At 46.5% G+C, this 17551-nt stretch overlaps 1 protein-coding gene across 1 annotated transcript in view; it reads left to right on the top strand.

Annotated features, from left to right (window-relative positions):
- Positions 1–12908, top strand: part of KCNJ3 (potassium inwardly rectifying channel subfamily J member 3) — a 650962-nt gene extending 638054 nt beyond the window's left edge. The window contains exon 4 of the transcript XR_009741983.1: positions 12891–12908. The gene's annotated coding sequence lies outside the window, so the exon portion shown is untranslated. The remainder of the gene's footprint in view (positions 1–12890) is intronic.
- The last annotated feature ends 4643 nt before the right edge of the window (positions 12909–17551 follow it).

Raw genomic sequence — 17551 nt, forward strand, 5'->3', positions numbered from 1 at the left:
AGCCCCTGCCACTGCAAATACAGGAAATTATATTATTACAGAATGTGCAGCCCCTGCATGGCAGTGCAGTAATTATACAAGTTCTAACAATTAAGTGCTTACTGATTATGTGTTGAAAGGAAGCTGAACACCATCAGATCATATCATTGCTGATTTATTAAGTTATTATTGGCCACATCCTGAAGCTCTAACTGTCCTTACCTGATCAAAACTCCTCATATACCTGAATAAAGATGAAGATTTTTGCCCTGTAGTATTTCAGGCAACAGTGTGTAATCTCAAAACCTTTTCAAATGCTATTTATAATCCTGAAGCATATTGTTTTATGCTTGTTGAGTTTTATAAACAACTATTCTTCCTGCAAGGATAAAAATAAAGTCAACCAATGGCTTCTGCATTTAAGTCAGGTCACCACAAAGTGCAATAGGCAGGATTTTAAAAGGTCTGGTTTTACAGTTTATTGAAGACGAAAGAAAGAAGGTTCTTGAAAGCTTCCTGATTGTGTGTGTGCTGCAGTATATTATGTATAAAATAAGGTCGAATATGCATTATCTTTATGCTAGACGTTAGGCATGAAAAGAAACAAAGCTGACAAGCAGTTTACTGCATGTTTTTTGTTAATATCACAAACTTAATTCATCCATGAGAAGACTCTTTGCATGGAGCGTATCATTGACAAAAAGGTACTAGACAATCATAAAAAGAACAAGGTAAGTGATCTTCATCATTATTATTATTATTTATTCCATCTCTTCCTTTTTCCCCTATTAAGCATTTCATTTGGAAATTCACTGGGGAAAAAGAATGGGAGGAAATGCATTCTGCTTTCCCATCTGAATATCCTTAAGTCACATATGTTATAATATATTTGCATTTTTAAATAAATACCCCTCACAGAAACAAATTAGAAATGGTTATTTATGTCTTCCGAAGCTCTGTTACCCTGCAGTGCTGTCAAAAGGTCAACCATTGCCTCTAACTTTGCTGTGCACACAATGACCTGGAAGTACCATTGATAATGACCCTATGGCTGCAAGTCTTGAAGACTTAATCATCTGACATACAAGGAGCCCTACGGCATTCATACTTGGCATTTGCCTTATTGAAATGTACACAGACAATATGCATTTTAAACAATTCCAAGCTGCATGCCTAAAATAATCATGGGGCCACAGATCCGTTTCTGAAACAGGCTTCTCGCTATTTCAGCTCTCTCGCCTTGATGAGCAAGTCAGCTAACGAAACAATCTGATGCATCTGGAGCTAGAAACTAGCTGCATTTGTTATTGGCATTTGCTCCATATTGCAAGGGAAAGTTATTATCTGCGTCATCTGGAACTTAATTACTATCTGCTACCAGCCAAATTTGATTTTAAGCCTCTCTAAGAGAGTTCATAAAACACAACAACGAAAAGAGGGGAAAATTCAGCATTAACAGGAAAGAAACCCATACAAAACTGGCTTCCCCTGCAAAAGCAGCTGCACCTGGAAGCCCTGTGTAGCTTTGGTTCTTGGGCAGCAGGGTCTGCCTGCTAAGCCCATGTCCTGCTCCAGGTCTTCCATTGATCAAAAAAAGCCAATTACTGCAAGTTTTCGTTCAGCCTACCCAAACCTACAGGGAGGGAGATGAGAACTCCCTTGAGTAGGAAAGCTAAAATGAGCGTTAATTATTGTGATCACAAAGTGCATTATTTAATGACTCCCTGCTCAGGAGCACTTCTGCAAGACCACCGTATGCTGCTGAGTGAAACAGGCCCAGCAGGAGCAATTCTGATGTATAGCCACCGGCAGGGTCTGCAGAGCATACACATTCACCTTGAGGGTCTGCAGGCATGCACATCAGGAGAAGCACCTGCTCACCTGTTGCTGTGGCTGTGGCTGTCATGCTCCTTACAGTGAATTAAAAGCTTCTCTTGCAGAAATTAAACCCCAGAGACCCACAGCAAACCTCTGGGTCCTTGATAAGCCAGCAGTCCTCTAGTAGTACCCAGATAATCCTCCTGAGGCCGTGTCCTGTGCCCCCAGCCCCAGAAAGAGGGGAAGGTGCAGTGGACAGGGATGTATGACTCCCCCTCAAGGGCCAGCCAAGGGGCTGGGACCAGCCACACACTGGCTCTGCCTGCTCCGCCTGAGTGGGTCTGCTCCAAGGGGGAATTTTTGAGAATTTTGAAGATGCTGGAGCACTCGCTGCCTACTGGGCAGAAAAGGCAGATGTTTTTGAGGTGGCGCCCAGCTGGTGATGGGTATGTCAGACAAGGTGGGATGTCACCACACTGTCCAGAGTGGCTGTCACTGATGGGAGAAGCCCGTGCAAGGGCTGCGGGTACCTGAGCTGCTTCTGTGGTTGATCAGGGCTGTGCTGTGTGTTCCTAGCCAGCAGTGCACACCTACAGGTTCACATGGGAAATAAATACCATGCCAAAGGGAGAAGCTGGAGCTGCAACCTGCCCTGGGTAGTCCCTGGCCCGGACCCTTGGTCTCTCATGCTGCTGCAGGAGAGCGTGGAGATGTGGTGGCTGCTTGGGAGAAGAGGCAGCATATGTTAGTGGAGACATAGCTGTTTTCTCTTGCATGTTTACCCTCCTACGTATCTGCTCAGAGGCTTGAAGAAATTATGCTTTGATACAGAAAAAAGAAAAAATCTCACCAAAAAAATCTTCCCTTTCCTACCCACCCTTGAAAAATGTGCCCAAGTGATGTCTCTTTCTGGTATTTCGCATTGCTGGGAGTCAGGAAAACTAGCCTGTGCACTTTCCATGTCTTCTGTTTTAATAAACTGCACATTAGTTTCATTCAGCAGTTCCAGCCTCTGGCTATCCGTTGCGCTGTATATTAGTTTTAAATACACATTGCTTGCAATAACACTGGAGCAGAAAGCTGTGCCTCAAGTTAAGAAATGGTTAGGATTGCTTTACATTTGCAGTTTCATTGAAAACATTTATTCAATCAAAGGGAAAAATAAATGTGGTCCCTCCGCTCTGTCAAGTATAAACTGTTATTGATCTCCTAAATGAAATTTGTCCATGCTGATCGATCAAACACATTATCTTTTTTTCCCCAGTCTATTACCAGCAATTGGAAACTCAAGCATCAGTAGCAGCTTGACCACACACAACTGTAAATTTAGCCTATCAGCTCCCAAAATCTGAATTATTCCTGTCCCCTTCCTTTCTCTTCAAACAGTAGGATGTCTGCATGATGCCTATATTTTTTACCAAGGTTAGAAAAAGTTGTACTTCATAAAATACTAGGAATCATTTGTGTCATGTTAAACTCCAGCTGCATGGTAATAGCCATGAGACAGTATGGAGACAGCACCAATGCCCTCCCAGGCCTTCCACTGGTGGTGTGGGGACATGCCTGCATGCCAGCCTGGGACTTCCTGGCTGGCTACACCCACTGGAGCAAACCAGTGGATTTTAGTATTTCCTTGTATTTCATTTTGGACACACCTGGTATTTATCATAAATACTTCTGGTGTATAAGATGCCTTTCATATTTTCCACTCTGGAGCAGGCCTGATGACACCAAGCCACAAGCCCAAGGGAGGCATCCCTCTGCACAGGCACCCTCTGCTTACCAGCACCTCTGGCACCACGTCCCACTGCTCTACCCATTCCTGGCATAGGGTTATTGTGCCTTCCATCGGTCTGTTCCATGTATTGCCCAGAAGAATATGACTATTCCTCCCCATCCCTGCCCTTGCACTGCCCTCTTAGAGAGATGTGTCTGCAGAAGTGTCAAGGGAAAACGCAGTGTCCTGGCTGAAAACAGGCAGTACAGAGTATACGTGGGACTTTGATGTTACTGGTCCTGCTTGTGGCATTTCTTGTCTTCACAAACTAGCAGAGCTATGGCAGAGGGGAAGGTTTACACATCCTTTTCTGACTACCGGGATTTCTATATAACGATCTAGAAATGCTCTGTCACATGGACCTGCCTAATGAGAAAGCTCAGTAGATTGCTAATCACAAAACCTTCACCATCCCAGGGCCAGGCCCTGCTCCTGGTGCTCGCAGCAAGGGGAGATACTTCAGGGAGAGGATGGCATATGGATGCAATGCTTCCAATGGGTGCAGGAGCAGGAGCAGGGTCCCGGAAAGATTACATCTGCCCAGGGATGCAGCCAAATCACACCCTAGCAAACCACCTGTGTATGGACACACTGAGATTGTCTGATGTGAACTCCCAGGGCTCAGCAGAGCACTGATGTTCAAAAAGAACTTAATTTCAGGTAGGCTGTGGAAAAAAAGGTAATGCTTGTCTCTTAATAGCCATCATGAGGGGCTTACTCTCTGCTGCTGTCAATAGCTCATATGTTTGTCTTCTGTCTTGCTGATAGGTAATAATTTTCCTAGCAAGCTTAGGGAGCAGTGAGTTTATTAAAACTAATAAGGGAAGGAGTCACGGGTTTTTAAAAATCACTCAGGAAATCATTACTGACAACTCTTTCTTGCCTCACTCCACAGAAGGAAAGCAATGAGAAGTTAAGATGCCTTACATGATGTCAGGTCATGATTTTGCTGCCACATACACTCAGGACATACAGGCTTTATAATGCAACATCTTGCAACAGTGGCTTACATTGCAAACAAAACAGTCCTGAAACTTCACCTGGAGTGATAGAAGCTTCAAATGTAAGTTGTTACAAATGTCTAATTTTAGCTAAATATGGCAAAAATTACATTTTAAGGAAATAACTAACCATGTCACATTTTGGGTGCTTTTTAGCACCTGCTTAGGTAGTGAAAATTCAAATCCCAAGAAATAGTAGTTAAAGACAGCACTGACTCTGGCTTTGCTCATGGGCATGTCCCACCAAGGCTCCACAGAGCCCACCTTCTTCCCAGGTGGAAGACAAGGGCAAAGCACAGCAAGGTAAAGCCAGCCTGTCTGCTCAGTTCAGCTGGGACAAATCCTTCCCGGTCTGTCCCTCTGTCCCAAGGAGCTGCATCGCAAAGGAGAGCTACTGGTATCTGCAACCCCAAGCCATCAGCAGGCTTGTGGGGTTTAAGGGACACGAGATAACACAGCCAGACCTTTTTTGAAACCAGACCAAAAGCCTCAGCCATCCATATCAAGATTGTATCTCCTGATTTGACATCTCTCTCTCAAAAAAAACCCAAATCTTGTCTTGCCACAGCGCAGAACCAACCCTTTCCCGGGACTGGTTGTTCTGATGGCTCATTGCCTGCACAATTCTGGACCATATTTATAATCCAGCCTCTGCTTCCTGCTGCTGCCCTTCATGTCGCCTTACCTTCCCTTCCTTTAGCTGGAGCTGTGGGCTTCCTCTGCCAGGCAGCCCACAGAGCATGGAAGGTTAGCCTGGATAAATGAGACCACCTTCCTAACCATCATGCCTTGGGGCAGGTTTGCTTTATCTCTGGTTCCTCTCAAGACTGTTTTCTGGACACTCTCTGACTTCTAAATCCCCTGCCTGAGGAGCAGACACCAGACCTGGATGCACTCACCCCATGACACTCCCACCGGTCCATCAGGGCTCATCTCACCTTTCCCAGCCATTTTTCCTTCCTTTCTGGACACCCAGAAGATTTTCCCCCACCTCAGCTTTGGCATAGTGGGCTTGGCCGCCAGAGCTTGTTGGTGTATCACTGACCACCAACTTGCTCACCTCATTATTTAGTATTTTCCATGGCTTTGCCCATGTCATTCATGGGCTGTGTGTGAGATTTTCCCCTCCCAAGTCTCAGGGTGGTATTTCCTCCTGCCTCATCCTACCATGCTGTCCAGATCCTTGGCCTGCACTGAGCCTCTCCTCCCCAGGTGGGAACCACCATGGTGGCTGCTCATTTAGGGCCAAATATTTAACTCAAAGTTCCCTGCTTCAGTTTCAGACCTCAAGAACAGCCCTTGTACCCAAAGCCTTGTCCGTTCTGCAACCACACAAGCAGGTCTAATAACAGCAATGACCTCTGTCCATGCTGCAGCTGAGAATGTGATCTCAATGAAGTTACTTTTATCAATCATGCTTTTAACCTAATAAAAAAGATGACGGGGGAAATGACATAAAGACCAGTTTCTTGCCAATATTGTTGAATTTCATGCTATTATAACAATCTTCTACGAAAAAAAGAACATGACCATGTGTGGCTACATCCATTTCTGTCTCAAGAAATGTCGGCAGAAACACTGCTTTATTACCCCCTGGGATTTGTCCTGCCGCAGGGAGCAATCTTTCTCCCTTACTGGCAGGAGGTTTGCCTCAGTCATCTGTAGAGCCTCTCCTCATTTTCCCCATCATGAGATTTTCCTCCTTGTGCTGTTTCACAGCTGGACTGTCACAAAGATAGTGATGCAATTTCTACTTCACCACCACAAAAAAGGAAAAATAGAGCCATTTTTTCCTGGAAAATTTTGAAATATTGGCAGTGTTGTCAGACTGGCAGAAGAGGAGATCAGAAACTGGCATTGCCTAAGGCACGATGCAGCCATCACCAAGAAGTGGTGCCACCAGCCACAGTGCCCACAAGGCTCCCTCCCTGGGTTGACAACACATCGGAAGAGCCTCCCACACCTGGAAACATTCCTGCATGCCAGCCATGGTGCGTGGCATTGAACCGTCCTAAAAAACAAACACCAAGTGCCTCTTGCAGGCTGCTGAGAACAAGGGGCAGGCAGATGCCCAACAGCCAGCTCTTCACCCCAGCCATGGATCTCCTGGTTCATACTGGTCAAGCACAGCCATCTCTGAAGGCTGGGCAGGGCTTCTGGCACCCGACGTGAGAAGCACTTTGTCTATACTGTGTACTGCCAGGCATGTTGGACAAAGCCTTGGGTGGCATCCCTGCCCACAGCAGGGGGGTTGGAACTAGGTGATCTTAAGGTCCTTTCCAACCCAAACCATTCTATGACTCTGTGACTGACTGGGAGATTCTACAGGACAGAGGAGGAAAAAAGGAGATGAGGAATGGGATGCACTCCCTGCATTGCACCGGGATATGCCCAAATGCGTAAGTTAAAGTTACCTGCCAGGTCAATCACAATGTATTAGTATTTTGTCAGCCCCATAATACTATCATATGTTTGCATTAGTATTTCACTTTTTCACTCTCTTTGTATTTAACTTTCAGGCTATGGGAACCTGAATTTGGAGGGTTAAAATTAATAATGATTGAAAAATCGTAGTTTTTAGTGCAAAATGATACAGGATTGGCAGGGAGTGGTTTGGGCTATTCTTCTACAGGTCTCTAGGGGGCAAAGGAAGGTGCCCTGTGGTCTGAGACAGGCATATAGGATGGGACTTTGGTATCATTCCAGGTAGGTTCAGGGGAAAACCTTGTAACAAAGTCCTCCAAGCCCTAAGGGTGGCTTGAGCTTTCACAAGCAAAATTAAAAGGAAAACAAAACTCAAAGAATAAAGTGGCACAAAGCACCCTTGGTGCGAGACTTGTCTTTGCCCTTTGGGCTGGGGCTGCAGCTAAGAAATAGAAAGAAAAACAAATAGAATAGAACTAAGGAGTCTTCGTCCTGAACTTAGACTTAAACCCAAAAAACTTAAATTTAATATGCTTCTTTTTTCTTCCAGTTTTTCCTCTAGATAAAACCAAATGATTTAGTTATGCTCCGGTGCCTCTTCTCCCTTTGGCTCTTTAGCAAATTGTATCAAAGTGTGCATGTTCTTCCCCAAAACATCCCTTTTCTCCTTTACTGGCATTTTTGGGGTCCATGTGCTTATTCCATTTTCCATGTGAGTGATAAATTCTCCTACTCTAAAGAACCAGACAGAAAAATAAATCCACTTTACACAAGGTTTTCTGGAAGGGCCATGCAGCTTCAGCAGCCGTAGATGCTTCTGCATCCTCCTGCCCCATGCCCAGTTCAAGCTGGATGGGGAGGCAAAGGGCCAGCAGCACTGCTGGAACCAGAGGCTGACACCAGAGCACTCACAGGGCCCATCAGGCTCTGAGATTTCAGCAACCCAAAAAGTCTTAGTCTGTAGACGAAATAAGTTTAAATATGCTATTTTTAATTTTTAGCATAGAGAAGCATGGAGTGTACCATGAACTCCCATAACATTACCATATCCTCCAGAGCGTGTACCACACACTAATGGCATGAGACATGCCATACTTCCATGCAGTTCTGCCTGCCCTTTCTCTGACACCTTGGACCCAGAAGAGCCTCAGAGCATGGAAAAATAAAACTCACTGATAAGAGAAGTAGCTTTATTAGGTTCCTAACGTCTCCTAGTTCAATAAGTTGTAATTATACAAGCCAATTTTTCTCTTTAATCATGGGGTGAGCTTTTAAGAGGAAAACATCCAAGTCAGTCAGGTTCTATAAATGATATTTACTGGTAGATAATTCAATTATTGTAGAAAATTATTTTAAACATTAAGATGCACAAAGTTCAGTTTTTTCCTGTTTCTGCTACTATCACCCAAGCTATTGATAAGATGTCTAAATTTATTGCAGAATAATTCTGCAGGAAAAGAGATAAAAGGTTCCTGAATAAAATATGAGGCGAGAGCTGTAAATTGTAGCAATGCATATCATTTCATTCAAATGTAGGAAGCAATTACCATCTGCTATACTCATCAGTTCCCTCCTTTATGACTTAATTATATGTTTAATGCTATCAGATCAAGGAAAGGGCACAATAGATGAATGAGTGAAAGAAATAGAAAAGATTCAGCAACAAGACAAAAGGCAGATGAAAAGTAACCCAAGAACAGAATTGATTTCATTTGTTGGGAGAGAAGTTAATTTAAATAGTATGTTCTATCATCTCCTGTGCTGTGCTGAGATAATATAAATCATGTGTTTGTGAATTTGCTTCATACAATTTTAACAAAAGCATTCAAGTTTCTGAAAACCTAGGGTCTGCAGGTTTTGATTTATTTATGAAATGAGTAACATTTACAAAGAAAGAGCAGTGACTGACAACCAAAGCATTTAAATTATTATTAACAGTACTTTGCTGTACAAGTATGAGATGACAGAAGGAAAGCTGACGAGCTCTTCTCGTTCCCCTCCTATCTGGGTTTCAACAATTACCGAGATCACTTTCGGGCACCCTACATCCTGGCACCCTGCACTCTGCATCTTGCATCCTGCACCCTGTATCCTGCACCCTGCGTCCTACACTGCTGGATCCTGCATCCAACACCCTGCATCCTGCACCCCTAGCCCTAGAGCAGGCTATGCCTGCTTCCCTCAGAAGCGTGAGAGTTTGGAATGCTGCCTGTCTGGTACTACAGTTTGTGTCATGCTTGTTCTTCCATTTGAGCAGCTCCCCTGCACCCTTGAGCGGACTCACAGTCCCATTTTCCTGAGTTGGAGATATATCACATCTCTTATCATTAGCAGTGAAATACTAATTCACATGTTGCTGAAACTATTAACACCAAATATTTTCCTACATTTGAAGGTCCTGCTGCTTTAAAATATCAGTTAAGTTTGAAAAACACACCTGCCTACTAAGCCTTGGTTTTGTATTGAGGGGGCTCCATGCTTCCATGCAGCCTGGTGCCAAAGGGAGGAGTCCCTCCTCAGCCCTGGGGAGCTGGCTGGAGTGGTAAGGCACGCAGAGGTGAGTGGGGACCCCACTAATGCAGCCCAGGTCACACATTGCCTCAGAAAGCCAAAACTGCCTTTTCTTGACATTTAGAAAGGATAAACATTTGCTTTAAACTAATCCCCTTTAGCCGGGCCTCATTTGTCAGGGGTTGTTTTGACAAAACACTGCGACACCCATCAGAACTCTGGGAAACCGGTGGAACAGAGAGTACCTGCCTGTGAGCTCACCCTGGAGCATCCCGGGTCCTGCCCTGCCAAGCAAGCAGCAGGATTTGTACCCAGACTGACAAGGAGGCAGTGGCTCGCAGGGAGCACAGCCAGCCCATGGAGGGGGCAGCCCAGGGGAGCAGCTTTTGACCCAGACCCATGTGTCCTGAGCCCACCCAAGCCGGGGCCAGGTGGCAGAGCTGCCCAGGGTGTGGGCTTGGGATGTTGAAGCAGCTGCACATGGTAGTGCTTGGAAGGGAGCCTGGTCTGTGCAGGTGGGCTCAAGGCAGCTCTGCTGCTTCAAGCAGGAGCCCTTTTGCTGAAGTCCATATAGAGGATGAGTAGAACAACTCAGGCTCGACAGCTTTGCAGAGTAGCCCCATTGAAGGAGCCATACCCACCCCCTACAAGAGAGGTTTGGGATGCTGAACACAGCCAGGGGCCTGTGTGACACTGTAGGTGAGACAGACACTTCCTGGCCAGGTCCCCTGAGCCTGGACAGAGCCCGGACAGAGAGGAGAAACAGCTCCACAGCCCGAACGGGGGCAAGGCTGGCCACATGTCGTACTCCACATTAGCCTCGAGGACAGCAGTGCATCTAGGCATCTGAAATGCATTGCCTCTGCAGAGCTCTCCAATGCAGAAGGCTAATGAACTGCCCCAGCTTATGGGCAGCCGTCGAGCCTGTGGGATGAAGGACAGTCCTCCTGTGCTTCCCCATCAGAAAGGCCATGGGCAGGCTGGGGTGGCCGAATTGGGCCATGGCGTTTCAGAAAAAACATGGGCAGGCAGGAAGGGGAATGCAATAATGGGAAGAGTTGCAGAGTAGAGGAGAGAAGAGGGAGCTGTCTTACATAGCACCTTGATATACATCTGCTGAGAAGGAGATAGGACCACTCAAAGTGCAGGTGACCTCTGAAGGTCCCTTCCAGCCTGTCTTTAAGGGGCTGTGATGTCTGGCCTGCCCCCCCCCCCAACAGGTACTACTAGTCCTCAACAAGATCAGGGTTGAACCCTGAAAACTGGACTCAGCAAATAATTGTAAAGTCCTGCTTTCATCCCTAATGTCCAGAAAATTGGCATTCATTTTCAGAGACCCAATTGCTGGAGGCTTCCCACAGCCAAGGCTTGAGATACTGGGAGTGGAAACATGAAACACTCACAGGAATTCAAATCCAGCCCTACTGTCCAGGTGAAGGCTGGAGTGCAGATCCTGCTAGGGAACCCACCTGCAGACACTGGAGATCAGCACACAGGTTGGAAATTGTCCCTGCATGGTCTTTTTCCTAACAGAAAAGCAGCTGCTTCCTGCACTAACTTCATTTCCCAAATGGTTTTAAGGTATAGCTGCATGTTGAGTTTATTGCATTAATCTGTCCTTAATGGCATTGCATACAGAGGCACTTCATTAAGTGCCTTCCCTTTATCTATGTGCTCTCACTGATGATGATAAGTCTGAGAAACTTGCCATTGATTTCAGCAGGAACTGTCCAGTCCTCTCCATGTGAAACGCAGTCTGTTTTGCGGCAGCTATTGGAAGTGAAAATTAAGTCCTGGGCCCTCTCTTGCCACATTTCCCTGAGTTTCTAGAGCGGGGATGGGGTAGGCTCAGCAGTGAGCTCAGCGCTGGAGGGGATGTGAGGGGTTGTTCAAATGGGCAGACAGGACGAGCAGAGGATGGTGCAGGGTTAGCAGCTGTGAGGTGGCCTGAGCTGTTGAGGGGGCACAGGGAAGCCTCACACTGCTCAGCTGCAGCCTCTGTCCATCCAGCCTTCTCCCCTGGGTTTGTTCCACAGCCACAGCCACAAGTCTTAATCACATCCACCCCCTTGGCTGGGACCCCTGGGGCTTGTACATCACTGCAACCTTGCTGACCATCTGTGTCCACAGAGGAAAACACTAATGTTATAATGCAATTTGCTTAAATATCACATGGTGGGGTCAGAACACAAAAAAGTATGTCATCCTTTAACATACCTTCTGATGCTTTCTATTTCCCCTACTGGTTTCAGTAATGTTCATACGGCAATTATATGCAGTCAGAAATGATGGGGTTGTAGAAAATAAAACAGTATGCCTTTTCAGAAGACCCCAGCAAAACTGGAGTTACAGCCGCAGTAACATCCCCACAGGAGGTATCTGCAAGTATTCATCCCAAGAGATAACCACAAGAGGCACCAAGAGTTCTTCTAAAAGAGAGTAAAATATAAAGTTTCAATACTTCTTACTTGAAGTCTGAATCCAGGTTACATTCTGATCAGGGCATCACACTGTTTCTTGCAAGCTCATTTGTCTACCAGTGATTTTCTTGCTTACATGCCTGAAGCACAACTTCTTCTAGGGGCTAAGTGGCACCAAGAAGGTTTCAGTCAGCCACTGGACCCATCCTAAATTAAATATCTGCTCTGAGTCCCCAGGAAACACTGAAGGTGATGAGGAGGATTTGTGGCACACAGCTAAGCATGCCAGAGCTGGTGCTGCCACATCCCACTGCAGAGGGCCAGGGAAGTGCCCAGTCCTGCTCTGACATGAGAACGCTCAGGATGTGGGCAGTCAGCAGGGCCCAGGGCACACAGAGCAGGCAGGGAGGAGAAAGCAGAGCATGCACCTGCCACATCTGGCAGCAATCCTGCCAGCCCCTGGTGAGAGCATTAGGGCTGCTTGCTTGGGACCATGGCAGTGTGTAAAATCCCAGCAAGGATGCTTTGGCTCCAGAGTCGGGTCAGAACCTGTGGAGCCCGAGGGAGGAGGTGCAGTGCAGTGATGATGTCTCTGTTTTGAACCATTTCCTTGTGATGGCTGCTTTACACTGCTGCATCAGGGTACTTACTAATGAGTTTTGCCCCCTCTAAGGATGAGCACAGATACTGAGAACAGCCACAGAGACATCATCCTGAGCCACACTTTCAGTGGTGGAGCTGCCCTGGGGATGTACCTTCATCCCCTTCCAGACATACTGACACCATTGCCCTTACGCAGGCTACCTTACCAAATGAATGTGCACGCAGATATGTGCTGGGAAGCCTATGAAGAAAGAACACAGTTTTATACTAATTCCCTTAATTTATTCACATCAAATGTCAGTGCAGTGTCATATAAAAATCTTTAATGATTTTTAAAACAAATGGTCCCTGAGGCAGGAAAATAGTTATAGTGCCATTTCTAAAATTAATTTAATTTCTGTGGAATAGAAATTAAAAAAAAGTGCCTGCTCAGTTGCATACGCATTACAAATAGCATTAGAAAATATCTTTTCAGCTGGAATCACACAGGGTTTCCCAGACTTTCTATCAACTCTCTTGACATGTTGGCACTGGGAGCACCTTGCTTTGCTCCCTTGCACCTTGTCCACATGCTGAGAGCAGTCCCCTGCCTGCCTCAGCTCTCCTCTCTGCTCCCCTCTGCCAGAGAGATTAATTAGTACCTGTTATTTTCTTTACACAGAAGCAGAACCTATTTTTATTACATTTCTCAATGACTCATAATGGTATATCTTCTCTGCCATATGTGCACAAGCTCAGGACAGCATTGCACTGATATTCTGGTCCTGGAATCCTTCCTCCCGCAAGCTCACAGGATGATCATATACGGTCCCGCTTCACTGCCCACCACCCCACTCAGATGCTGTCATACCTACTCACCATATGGTACGCTGGTTTCACACTGGGATGCTGCTGGCAGCAGCTCTGATGGGCGGCCAGCACCATCTTCATGCCATCAGTTCCTCCCATCCTTCTGGCAGGGGGGCACACTGACCTCTCACCCTGCTCAGCTCTGCATGGCAAGCCTGTCTGTCTCCCGGTGGAATGAGAGGTCGCAAGGGGCAGCCAAAAAGCCACTTGTCTCCCACAGCTCTGGGTGTGATGGGGAGATGGAGAGGTGACATGTGCATTGCTGTGGTTGGTGCAGGGCAGCCCTGGGGTCTGCCTGCACATCCTCAGTGTCAGGAGCTGGGAATCCACAGAGCACCTGGCCAGTGGTGAGGGACAGGGAGTGTCTTGGCCCATTTGTGTCTTTCCAAAAGAAGCCGGCTCAATGGAGCAAAGAGGAGCTTAAGCAAATATTGTCAAAATTAAGCCAAAGAAATCAGTAGCAAAAGCCAGTCCCAGCTCGAGCTGCCACAGAAGAGGTTTGTCTGTCTTTTGCGTGACAACCCCACCTGAGCAGCTGCGGGGCACAGGCAGTAAATTCAGTGCAAGCACCAAGGTTCAGGTCGGCCACCAATCCCAACCCATGAGGTTATCTTAGAAATTAAGCACTTTTATTTTAAAGATGACACTATGATACTGAATTCTAATCTGCATTTTTAGATCATTTGTGTACCCACTACATCTGAATTTGTCACCAGATCTCCTAAGTGCTCAGCCTGAGCTTACCTGAATGAGTTGGATTTGAAGCTCAAAATCCTCCATGCTGCTTATCTGTACAAATTTCCTAGTCTCTCCCCAGACTTTCAAATCCTAACTAACGTTTTCCCCTTTCCCTCAGCCCTGAAACAAGTTACATATGCCTTGGTGGTCCCCTACCAAGAGGCAAAGTAACTTGATATTTCTGAAGTTTGATATTTCTGCAGCTCAGCCCCTCTCAACTCAGAAGTCGTTCTGCCTTGCCACTGTGGAGGCTGTTGGTTTCATCCATGGCTCCCACTAGTTCTTTCCACTCAGCAAAAGGGTTAACTAGGAGAAGTAAAAGGACATCAGGCCAGATTTCTATATAGAAGAGACGGCAATAGATGGCGCTGCAGAAATTGGCAGCCCCATCCCTGCTGGAGTTGCAGGGCAGCTCCCCATGTAGGGCAGGGATTGCCCCCACCTCCCCTCCTGGGGAGGATGGTTCCTGCTGGAGTGGAGGGGTGTGGGTCCCTGCCGAGCGGCACGGATGGTCCTGTTGGCAGCTGGGACATTGGTCTGCACCTTTTGTGCTGAAGTTGAAAAGCGATTTCCAGAATTTACAGACTAAGCTCATGAGCCAGTGGAGAATGTGCAGAAAAGAAGCATCCAGCAAGGACCCCTGCCATGAGAGGAGCTGTTGGGAGACTACTGGTACACCCACCTCCCGCTTCCCTGACCAATGAGTCAGTCAGGATAGCAGGGCTTGGATCTCAGCCTGAGATATAGTCCTTGCAGTACTAGCGAGAGGCTGGTGCACTAGGAAAAGCGGAAGAGTTGGCCATAATAATTTTCAGCACCTTGCATGAAGAAATGTATTTGCTGTCTGTAAAGCACTTTTGCTGAAGGGGTTTCTCAGTAATTCTGTGGTACCTGTAACCACAGACATGGTTGGGATGTTGCTGTCTGTAGCAGGGATGACACAAACATGTGGTGTTTTCTTCCAGGTGCAGAACAGTAGCCTTATCTATCTTTTTATCTCTTGAACACTGAAGTCTTCACTGCATGTCCTGCATGTGCAGTTGCAGCATAAGACCGTGTGTAATGGCAGAATAATATCAAATACAGCTGCCTTTTTATGAAAAGGTGCCTGTGATTAATAAATCAGCCATTCGTGCTGCAATTTCACCTTCAGAGTGTCTGGGATGGCACAGTGCCAGGCTACTTGAGGATAAGTCTCTTCCCCAGCCCTGCCATCACGACTGTGCTCAGCCCATGCCTCGGGCCAGGAGAGGAGGCGGATGCTGGCTATGTGCTGGGCAAACAGGCTGTCAACTCCAGCAATGCCAGACCATGCCTCCCCTTCGCGCTGGCGGCTGCGCTGGTACCCAGCGGGGTGTGCTGGGAGGAGCACAAAGGTGGGAGATTTCCTGAAAACTGCTGGTGTGGATAATTAAAATAAAACCCAAACACATGGAATTATGTTCAGTGACTCAGTCCACACACTCCTACTCTCCTCCCACACGCCTTCTGATGCTCAGGGAGAAATTAAGCCATTATGAGCTTTTTTCATGCTTTGTATTTACAGCTTCACATTTTCTCTCTCCCTCTGCCCATCTGAGACCACCGCCAGCATGACAGAGGGTTTGAAAACCTACCAGAGATGCCTTCATCCTGGCTAACCTGAAACCCTTCTGCAGAGAAAACTCACAGCAGCACAGGTGCATTTTTAAGATAATTATTTTACATTACTCATAGTATTATTTAAAGTACCCAATGGGTATAAGCTTCTTTTAAAAAATGAGAGAACTTTTAATTACTGGGTTGGGGGTTCAGAGCAGAGCTGGAACCTATTGTGAATTATCCTCATTATGATTTCGATGGACTTCTGTGGAATACTTGTGCTTTCATTTTTCAGCCCTTCTCCCATCTGCGTGGTGGTAGTTCACAAATCCCTCAGGTTTGTGCTGTCTGGTGCTTAACTGTCTGCTGGTGGAGCTATTTACCGGGAGCTTTCTCTTGGTTTTCCTGGAAAACCAGAGAAGGTCGCAGACAGTGACATGGTGCCTGGATTCTCCAGCTGGCACACAGACCAGCCCTTCCCTCAGCTTTTAGTGACTCCTCTGGCAGAACGAGTCTGCTAGAAGTCAGGGATGCTGATGAAGAGAAAAAGAGATAAACTCTCTTAAATACTTCCATTTAATTTCATTCTACTAAATCAATTACCATATAGGCAGTCTCTATTATGGACCAAACACTGTGTTTAAAGGAATTAATTTCCAAAGGCATAAAAGTGAATTATGTGACTAAACTGCACTCACTTCAACTAAGGAAGATGCAAATAAATCTGTTTAAATGAATATAAAAGATTCAGTGCCCTTATTTCCAGCACTGCTGTGAAGTAAGTTAAACACCAGCGCTTTGAATTAAGCTGGAGAGCTGGGCCCATGTGAAACTCATGAAGTTCAACAAGGCTAAGCAATAAGGTCCTACACCTGAGTCAGAGCAATCCTGAGCACAAACTCAGGCTGGGCAGAGACTGGAGTGAGAGCAGCCCTGAGAAGGACTTGGGTGTTGCTGATGAGAAGCTCAACGTGACCCAGCAGGGTGTGCACTTGCAGCCCAGAAAGCCAACGATGTCTTGGGCTTCGTGACCAGCAACGTGACAGGGTCAAGGGATGGGATTCTCCCCCTCTGCTCCACTCTCATGAGACCACCCCTGCAATACTGCATTCAGCTATGGGGCCCCCAGTATGAGAAGGACGTGGTCCTGTTGGAGCAAGCCCAGAGGAGGGCACAAATATGCCCCGCGGGCTGGAGGACCTCTGCTCTGGAGACAAACTGAGAGAGCTGGGCTTGTTCAGCCTGGAGAAGAGAAGGCTCTGGGGAGACCTTAGAGCAGCTTCCAGTGTCTAAATGGGCTGACAAGAAAGCTGGAGAGGGGCTTTTTACAAGGGCAGGTAGTGATGGGACAATGGGGGATGGCTTTAAGCTGATAGAGGGGAGATTTAGATTAGGTATTAGGAAGAAGCTTTTCCCTGTTGGGGTGGGGAGGTGCTGGCACAGTTTGCCCTGAGAAGCTGTGGTTGCCCCATCTCTGGCAGTGTTCCAAGCCAGGTTGGACAGGGCTTTGAGCAACCTGGTCTAGTGGAAGGTGTCCCTGCCTGTGGCAGGGGGGTTGGAACTGGATGAGCTTTAAGGTACCTTCCAACCCAAACCAATCTGTGATTCTATGATTCTGATTCTACTATTCTATGTTTCCATGAATCTATGGTTCTAGTGGCTGTGCTTAAGCTGAGGTGCCAAGTTCTAATCATTAGCATATTCAGTAGCATCCACATGACAGTAGATTACGTTTCAAATGGAGATTTGACATGTTAATTTCAGCTGCGCCTTTAAATTTATTCAGGTGGAAAATAGAGCAAATGACCATCTCCAAATACATCGTTAAGCCATATGTTCTCAGTCCCACT

This window comes from Pezoporus flaviventris, unplaced genomic scaffold, assembly GCF_033815535.1.
Source record: "Pezoporus flaviventris isolate CSIRO_AGI_PZ_B2104156 unplaced genomic scaffold, CSIRO_AGI_Pfla_v1 ptg000001l, whole genome shotgun sequence".
NCBI lineage: Eukaryota > Metazoa > Chordata > Aves > Psittaciformes > Psittacidae > Pezoporus > Pezoporus flaviventris.